Below are 9,605 nucleotides of genomic sequence, written 5' to 3'. Positions count from 1 at the left end.
GTCTAGGAGCAGTTGGTGAGGTAATGGCTGTGGCCTCAGCCGATTGGCTGGGGAAGGGTCGTGGCCTCGGCCGATTGGCTAGGGAAGGGTTGGAGTCCTGTTACGCAGGTCGCTGGGCGTGTTTTGATCAGGAAGTTTGAATGGGTGAGCAGGAGGTTACTCAAGGGGAGGAGGCCGGGTCTGAGGTTTCTGTGATTTTCCCGGAAAAGGGTTCATGTCGGGGACATAGTCACTCAAGGTGGAGAACACAGAACAAGATGGAGTCTGCCGGTGTAGGCCCGCCCTTTCAGGGAGGTCACACATACTCATTACCCAGTCTACTCCAATGATACCTAAATCAGGAAACTAACATTGGTACAATCCACAGAGCCTACTTAGATTTCCACGGTATTGTGTGTACTTGTGTGTGTGTGTGTGTGTGTGTGTGTGTGTACTGTGCAATTTTATATATGTACAGAGACATGAATTCATGTGCATTATATGTATAGATCCTCTGTCACAATCAAGATGCAAAACCAAAGCTTCCTCATGCTACCCCTTTGTAGCATGCTATCATTAAGCTCTGACAATCACTAATCTGTTCTTCATATCTACTATTTTATTTCAATAATCCTGTGTAAATAGAATTGTATAGTGAGAGCATATTGAGATTGTTTTTTTTTTCATTCCACATGAGTACAAAAGCATAAAATCTCTCCAAATTATTGGATATATATATAATCTGTTGGTTCTTTTTTATTTCTGAGTAGTATTCCATGGTATGGATGTGCCACAGTTTGCTTAATCAGTCACTCATTGAAGCACATTTGGGTTCTTTCCAGACTTTGTTAGGAATAAAGCTGCTATGAATATTCACATACAGGTTTTTGTGTGAATATAAACTTTCATTTCTCTAGGATAAGTGCCCAAGTATGCAATTGCTGGATCATATGGTAAGGCATATCTAGTTTTTAAGAAACTACCAAACTATTTTCCAAAGTGCTTTACCATTTTACATCATCACTTGTGATTTGTAAATGATCCAGTTTCCCCACAGGTTTGTCAGCGTTTGGTATTATCACTAATTTTTATTTTAGCCATTGTGATAGGTGTGTAATGATATTTCATTGTGGTTTTATTTGTTTAATGCTTATTTATTTTAAGAGAGGGGAATGGTAGAGAGAAAGGGAGTGGGAGAATCCCAAGCAGACTCCACACAGTCAGTGCAGAGCACAGCATGAGGCTTGATCTCACAAACTGTAAGATCATGACCTGAGCCAAGATCAAGAGTCAGACGCTCAACTGACTGAACCACCTAGGTCCCCTTCATTGTGGTTTTAATTTGCATTTGTCTGATGAATAATCACATTGAACATCTTTTCATGTGCATATTTGAAAGATAAGCTTATCTTTTCATTTTTAACAGGGTCTTTTGCAGAGGGCAAGTTTTTAATTTTGAAGTAGTCCGGTGTGTGTGTGTGTGTGTGTGTGTGTGTGTGTGTGTGTGTGCGCACGTGCACGCGCGTGCTTGTGCTTGTGCAATGCTTTTAGTGTCAAATCTAAGAACTTTAGTGTCAAATTTAGCTCCAGGTCATGAAGATTTTCTCCTATGTTTTCTTTTAAAAGGTTTATAGTTTTATTTTTTGTGTTTAAGTCCACAATTCATGTTGAGTTAATTTTTTATAATTGTCTTTAAAGATTTTTTTTAAAAAGAGGAATGTGTATTATCTTTGTCTTAAGCTTTACCTATTTGCTGTGATCAGGTAACTAGCTCAAAACAGCACAACCAAAACGTAAGCTGAAGACTTCTTACAGAGGAGTGAGCCTGCAAATTTTTGTACTTACTGTGATTTCTCTACCTAAAAAGTAAATTTAAAAACATGGTACCCAAACCAAAATCTTCTCAACTCATCAGTCTCAGGAATGTTTTCTAGTATAGATTTACAAAGTGATTACATCTATGTTATGACAAAGGATAACTGTAATATTTCCTAACATTCACATTTATTTATTTATTTATTTATTTATTTATTTATTTATTTATTTTAAATTTTTAACGTTTATTTATTTTTGAGACAGAGAGAGACAGAGCATGAACGGGGGAGGGGCAGAGAGAGGGAGACACAGAATCTGAAACAGGCTCCAGGCTCTGAGCGGTCAGCACAGAGCCCGACGGGCACGGACTGCAAGATCATGACCTGAGCCGAAGTTGGCCGCCCAACCGACTGAGCCACCCAGGTGCCCCAGACATTCTTTTAAACTTTAAAATTCTCTGAGAAAAATTCCCATCCACAATCTTTAAATCTGAACTTTAAATTGAACTAAAAAGTTAGTTAAAAAAGTTAAATTGAACTTAAAAGTTTTCTTAAGGGCTAAGAATCCAGGAGCTTTAAAAGATTCTTGACTGAAATAATTCAGGCCTTGGAACTAGAATCAGGAAATTAGAAAAACAGTCTCATTTTCCTTAAGTCTCAGGCTAGGACTTCCAACAATAGGAATATCTACCCAAAAGCTAAGTAAATCAACTAAGTCACTGGACTTGAAGGAAAAGATACAAAGAAGCAGTGCAATCAATGACAATGGTAAAGACACAAGGCAATGGATAGTTTGACCGTATCCAGCTATACATAGGGGCAGCATCTAGTGTATGGAGAAAATCTACTGTGTAAAGGTCATTTAATTTGTGTTTCAGAAATTAGTATTAAATGGAGAAGTGTGGGGGTACAGAGAGAACTCAGTTAACTGATTTTCTTTCAACCTGGATGACCTCGCGCTCTGCCATTATCACCCCTAACTTTACAGGATTCATATCTCCAGCCACAGTAAATACTTGAGGCTCAAATCCTAAGACAAAAATCCTGGAGATCAAACCAGAAAAGATATAAAACAGAGGGATGTCATCAGTACCTGAAACCAAGAGGAATCAGCATACATACATGAGGGACATCCAAATTCACAAGAAACTGAATCAGACATAAACCTTATAGTCTCACTCAGGTGATGAAGATGCCTCCATCTATACCAACAAGATAGACACCATCTAAATTGCAAACCTGGAAATAGCACCATACAAGGAAAATCTGTAGAAACAGAAAAGGAATCTATGGCACATGCAAACAGAAAGAGTATTCCCATGGTCGTGAGGAAAGGGCAAATACAAGAAATAATTGATCCATACTTATCTTACAACATCCAAAGGATTGAAGTTCAGTATCTGTTGATGTTATCAATGTATTCTTCAATCAACAAATATTCAATGTGCAACCACTGTGTGCCAAATACTGTGTAATGAATAATACATACAGGTTTCCTGACCCTGTGGAGCTTACAGTTATAGACATATCAGGCATTTTTAAAAAAATTATACATAAATATAGATACAGATGTCAATATGTAGAAGTATATTAGTTACACTGTTTCTTTTTGTCTTGGTCTTTGGAAAAAGCCCTGAATACACAAGAACATGTATAGAGAAACAACAACACGTGCTTGGGGATGCTCACAAAACATATATAAAACCCAACTTTTAAACTTTCCTTGGCCTATTACCCAGACGCATGAGATATAGGAGATAAAGATATCTGAGAAAACTGAGAAATTCTCTAAGGAGCTGGAGATCACAGGAGTGAGTCTGTGGTGTTGTGGTGTTTCCAGTCTGCGCAGAGAGTCTGCAGTGAGCATCACGGAGTTCGGAGGAGTTAGAAATCACGCTAGGTTGCATGACACTTTCTCTCACTTTGCTATGTTTATGTATCGAATGCTGACTATTGTGTTATTTTTACCTGTGTATGGACATGGCCACCAGGTGACATACTTTTTTAATTGAGTAGAAGTAAGAAAAGTATATGTCAACTAACTTGAATTTAAATAAAATCTTGAAAGAAAAAAAAAACTCACAGAAAGTAGATCGTGAGGCCTGGCACAGAGATATAACTATGTGAGTCATATAGGCATGAATAAAATGTCATATAGAGAGGAGGAAAAACATAAGGAGAGGTGTGGAGTTATTTCTAGAGAAGGTATAGTAAGCCCTAGGAAAGTGAATGGAATCATTGTTGAAATGTCAGTGAAGTTCTGTTCTCAAGACTGTTGAATGTGATAGCACTATGAGAACAGAACCCCATGATCTCCCAGGAGCCTGTTAGGGAACAGACCCACTGTAACTGTTTAGCAGCCCTTGAAACTGTACATCTTCCCTACAGGCTTTCCCATAAACACCAGATGTGTGTTTGGTCTATGTCTGGAGGCTCCTTGTGTATTCCTCCCATGCTTTAACATTCTTTGATGTTTATGCCTGGCGAACATGAAACAAAGACTATGTGCGGTTTGCTGCTACTGCTGTTTTGCTGCCAGAGGCAGTCCTGCGTGTCCACTCAGTCTAAGTGTCTGAGAACTTTCTCTTAAGTGTGAGGCTACAGAGAGGACTTGGCCCAGGGCTAGCTAACCCTCGAGGACTTCCAACAGCTAGTGACTGGAAGGGAGATGAGAGTGTGCACAGGAGTCAAGGTGGCTCATCAGGGGAAAGGAAAAGAGAGCTTTAAGAGTAAGTGGTCACAACTAATGTGTCAAAAGTTTCTGAGAGGTCAACTATGGGGATACCTGAAAATTTCTGTTGATCTACAACACAGAGGTCATTAGTAGTCTTTTTGAGGGCTTAACTAGTGGAGGAATTCAAGCCAGATCGATCTATACTCTTTAATCCAGAAATTCCAATGGATAAGCACAATAGCAGTGTATAATTACATTCACCAAAGAACATGTATAAGAATATTCATGCAGGGCACCTGGGTGGCTCAGCAGGTTGAGCGACTGACTATTTCAGCTCAGGTCACGATCCCATGGTTCATGGGTTCGAGCTCTGCAGCGGGCTCTGTGCTGACAGTGCTGAGCCTGCTTGGGATCCTCTCTTTCCCTCTCTTTCTGCCTCTCCCCTATTTGTGCGTGCTCTCTCTCTCTCTCTCTCTCTCTCTCTCTCAAAATAAATAAATACACCTAAAAAAAAGAATATTTATGCAACACTACAAATGAACAGGCAAACAGGCAAAACGAATCTATCTATGGGATTGTGGTTTCCCCGGAAGAGCAGGTAGTGACCAGAAGGGGACATACGGGACGGCCATACATGACAGAGCAGCAGACGTAGCTTCAGTCTCTGGAAGATACTAAATCCTTTAAAGGAAGCCTCCTAAGAGTCCCTTTTACACCAGGACAGATCTGGGCTTTGACGCTACAGGCTGAAGCAACTTTGGCACTACAGGTCAACACAGGGAAGCCATTTAGATTTTGGGTCTTCCGCTTTAATGTAATCATCACAAACCACTTAAAAAAAATCTTTTGTGAAATGTCTACTGCGAGGTAAAGAATTGAAGATAAAGATGCTTTTGATGAATGACACTGTTTGATATGTTCTCTGAGCCAGAGAAATAGCATTTTCCTTAGAGTGAAGCATCCACCTGAAAACCCCCACTGCCTCAGGCACAGCCCCCCGCTTCTTCCTTCCACACCGCCGCTCTCCCTGGTGTCCATAGCTGGGGGATGCCTGAGATCTGAGGTTTTTGTGGGGCTCCCACAGGTGCCGCATCACTGTGGTGTCTCTCAGAGCACAGAAATACACTGCTGAGTCCGTGAGTTGTAATGCTGTGATGGTGAGGCTGATGGATCTGTCTGGTTTCTGGAAGTTCAGAGAATACCGCCCCTCTGTTGCATTCTGCTCACTGTAGGACTCCTGATAAATAAGGAGAATCATTTCCCCACTTGGTGGTTGTTTGTACCAGAATAGATAATAAGTATAACCACTGGCTTCGTATACACAATCCAAGGTCACAGCCTCCTTCTCTGGCATAGAAATTGCAGGTTGGGCTTGAGTTACCTTCTGTGCCATGCTGGCTCCTGCAAAAAGAGAAGAGAGAATTAGGCTGATTCTCCTGGTAGTGGCCCTAGGGTCTTAGGGAACTCAGGTAGGACTGAGAGTTCTGATTCCCCTGCCCATTATTCTACTCTCCTAAACCCCAGCAGACAATGATAACCTGTGTCTACCCCTGAACTTGGGACTCGGCACAGCCTGTCTGTGCTTGTGGCTGTCCTTACTAGCCCTACCAAGGCAGATGGAGGCTGTGACTATTCTCAGCAGGCTGGGGAGCAGCATGTTGGAGGCTCTTCCTGTGAGTGAAATGTGCCGTGTTCCGTCTCAAATTCAGGTCTAAATGCCTGCCCTGTGCCTCAGAGAGCGCGCGCACACACACACACACACACACACACACACACACACACACACATACACACACACACAGTGACTAAGCTGTAAGATGCTAACGTGCCAGAACAGGAAATGTAGTTTGCTATCAGTTTGCTTGTGTTGAGCTGTGGCTTTGTTGACATGGTGGGAAAGTCTAACTTGCCTATTAAGTCTTTTTCTAATTTAATTCACAACAATGATATGTATAGGAGTTAAGCTGAATTGTAGGACACTGATGATAGAACCATTTGCCATATTCAGCCAATGCATCTACGATGGACTGGTAAATCTGAAAAGAAATACAATTTATTATGATTATGGTGACTTCTGAGAGCAAATAGTCATCCATCTTTTTGCGCAGTGTATGCTTCTTTTTGTCCCCAGCCAAAATCTACAGTGAAATATACTCACAGATTTTTCTTCTGGACAAGAAGATAAAACTATTCATTCTCAGTCATCATAACTTTTCTTCTCACACTGCAAGGCATTGGTTTCTGAGGAATTTTCCATTGGATAAAGCTCTTTGTCTGTTTAATGCTACCACAGCAAGTTTCCTGATTGACAAAATTTGGCTAACTGCACATGCCTAATAGCAATCAATAGTAAGTCTGTTAGAAAACTCTTGCTTTGGAGGTGCCTGGGTGGCTCAATCGGTTAAGCATCTGATTTCAGCTAAGGTCACGGTCTTGACTTCGGCTCAGGTCATGATCTCAGGGTTGGTGGTGACAGCTCAGAGCCTGGAGCCTGCTTCAGATTCTGTCTCCCTCTTTCTGCCCCTCTCCCACTTGTTCTCTCTCTCTCTCTCTCTCTCTCTCTCTCTTTCTATCTCTCTCAAAAATAAATAACCATTTTTTTAAAAGAAAAAAAAGAAAAATCTTGCTTTTGAATATTGCCCCCTCCAGTCATAATAAGGTCAAATTCACCAGGTCATGCATTCTTATTTTCTTATATCAAAAGTGTAGCCTTTCAAAAATTGCAAATATCACTTCTCTCTGTTGCAGCAGCTGTGGCTCAGAGGCTCTCACTGGACTCAGTCCCTCAATAGCTTCATGACTTAGCAACACGGAAGTTGGTGTCTGATTTGCTTGGCATCAATGTGCTGATTTATGACTGTGATTCAGTTGACTGCAGCTTTTAATTGCCTATTTATTTTCTCATCCCTAAGTGAATATATCAATTTACTGGCATCTGACGTCCATGTTATATAATGAGAAAACAGAATTTTTTAGAAGTCCAGGATGGTTCAACTATCAGAAAAATGTTGTCTCTAAGAGGAGGGATTTGACTGGAAAGAGGCACGAGGGGACTTCTGAGGTGAAGGATAATTTCAAGACACACTGAACAGAACATGTAAGATCTTGCATTTCATTGTAGAAAAAAATGATACCTCAATAAAAAAGTGAACCACAATAAAATAAAATATACAGAGAAAATTAATTCGTCCAGCTTTCTGTAGGTGTTGCAGAAATTTATTTATACTTTTTAATTGCTACGGAAGAGCTGTAGTCTGCTGTGATCACAGCCCAATTCCAACCCTTCTGACAACCACTTGAGACCAGGAAGCAACAAAGACTAGCGGGACATTAATATGCTGAGAGGCTAAATATACACAAAAGAAATGATTAAACAAAATGGAATACCATACAGCTCTCAGAATCAAGGTCCACACAGCTACACATAATTTTACGAATAAATCTCGCAAAGGTAAGATTGTCTAAAAGAAACCAGCTACGAAAGTACATGCTAAATGATTCCGTTTACATACAGTACAAAAGCAGAGAAAACTATTCTGTGAGTTGATGTCAGCATAGTGATTACTGGGGGTGGTAGACACAGGAAGCAGGTACAAGAGTGGCCTGGCACAGGGGTAATGTCCTGCTTTTCAATGTGGGTGCTGGCTCCAATATGTGGCAGTTCATCTAGCTCTGTAATTATTCAGGTCCACATTCTCTACCTGTAAGTTATTTCATTTATTTTGGTTCCTTTTTATTGAAGTATAATTTATCTGCAATACAATGCAGGGTCCCTATATGTTCATTTCAGTGAGCTTAAGTATTTTATGTACTTGTGTAATCACCACCCAAACAAAATCAAGAACATTTACCTAACCCCAGGAGTCCCCTTGTGACCCTCTCCAGTCAAATCTTCGTCCCCAGAAGGAACCCTTTCTACTTTTAACTAAGCTTAGTTTTTTCTGTTCTTGAATTTCATACTAATGAAATCATACTGCATTTGGCAGGAAGGGTCTGGCTTCTGTCAGTTACCAGAGATTTTAGAGATCCATCCTATTATTGTACATATTGGTTGGTGGTTCGTTCCTTTTGATTGCAGAGTGATATTCCTTATATACCATTAATTATTTACATACTCTCCCGTTTGTGGACATTTTGGGTCGTTTCCAGTTTGTGGTAAATATGAGTACACCTGCTACAAACATGTTTGTGTGTCATTTGTGGGTCTGTATTTTCATTTCTCTTCGGTAAATACCTATTCATGGACTTGGTAGGCCACAGCAGTTTCCCAAAGTGATGGCACCAGTTTCCCTTTTACCAGCAGGGCACGGAAGGTCCAGTTGCTCCATGTATTTGCCGATATTTGAGGTTGTTACCTGATTTGTTTGTAGGCCTTCTAGTGGAGGTGAATGACATCTGAATGTGAATTTAATTAGCATCTCCCTAATGATTAATAGTGTTGAGTGTATTTTATATACTTATTAGTCATCCTATTTAAGTATTTTATTATTGTTTTATCTTTCTATTGTTGGCTTATGAGAGTTCTTTATATTTTCTGGAAACAATCCTTTTCCAAATATTCCTTTCTAGCATACTTCTGCCTAGACTTTAGATTGCTTATTGATTTTCTTTCTTTCTTTTTTTAATGTTTATTTATTTTTGAGAGAGACAGAGCGTGAGCAAGGGAGGGGCAGAGAAAGAGGGAGACACAGAATCTGAAGCAGGCTCCGGGCTCGAACTCAGGAAATGTGAGTTCATGACCTGAGCCAAAGTTGGACAGTTAACCAGGTGAGCCACCCAGGTGCCCCAAGATTGCTTATTGGTTTTCTTAAAATTGTTTTTTGATGAGTAGAAATCTTAAATGTTGCTCATGTCCTATTTATTAATTTTCTTTTATGGTTAGTACATTTTGTACCATGTCAAGAACTCTCTTCCTACTCTGAGGTCTCAAAGATATTCTCCACTGTTTTGGGCTATTTTTAGTAGTAGCATCTGAAATTAAATTAAGCATCTTAATTTATCCTAGCTTGATTTCAAATAATATTATTTCCCTTTATGAAGAAAATGTTTTTTATTGCATCTGGATATGCTGTAATACCACAACACATTGTTTTTATGTTGCCTTAAAGAAACAGTGGCTTTTTAAAGTAAGTGAAGTT

The sequence above is a fragment of the Felis catus genome, chromosome B3 (genome assembly GCF_018350175.1).
Source record: "Felis catus isolate Fca126 chromosome B3, F.catus_Fca126_mat1.0, whole genome shotgun sequence".
In the NCBI taxonomy this organism is placed as follows: Eukaryota; Metazoa; Chordata; class Mammalia; order Carnivora; family Felidae; genus Felis; species Felis catus.
This window is presented reverse-complemented; position numbering follows the sequence as displayed.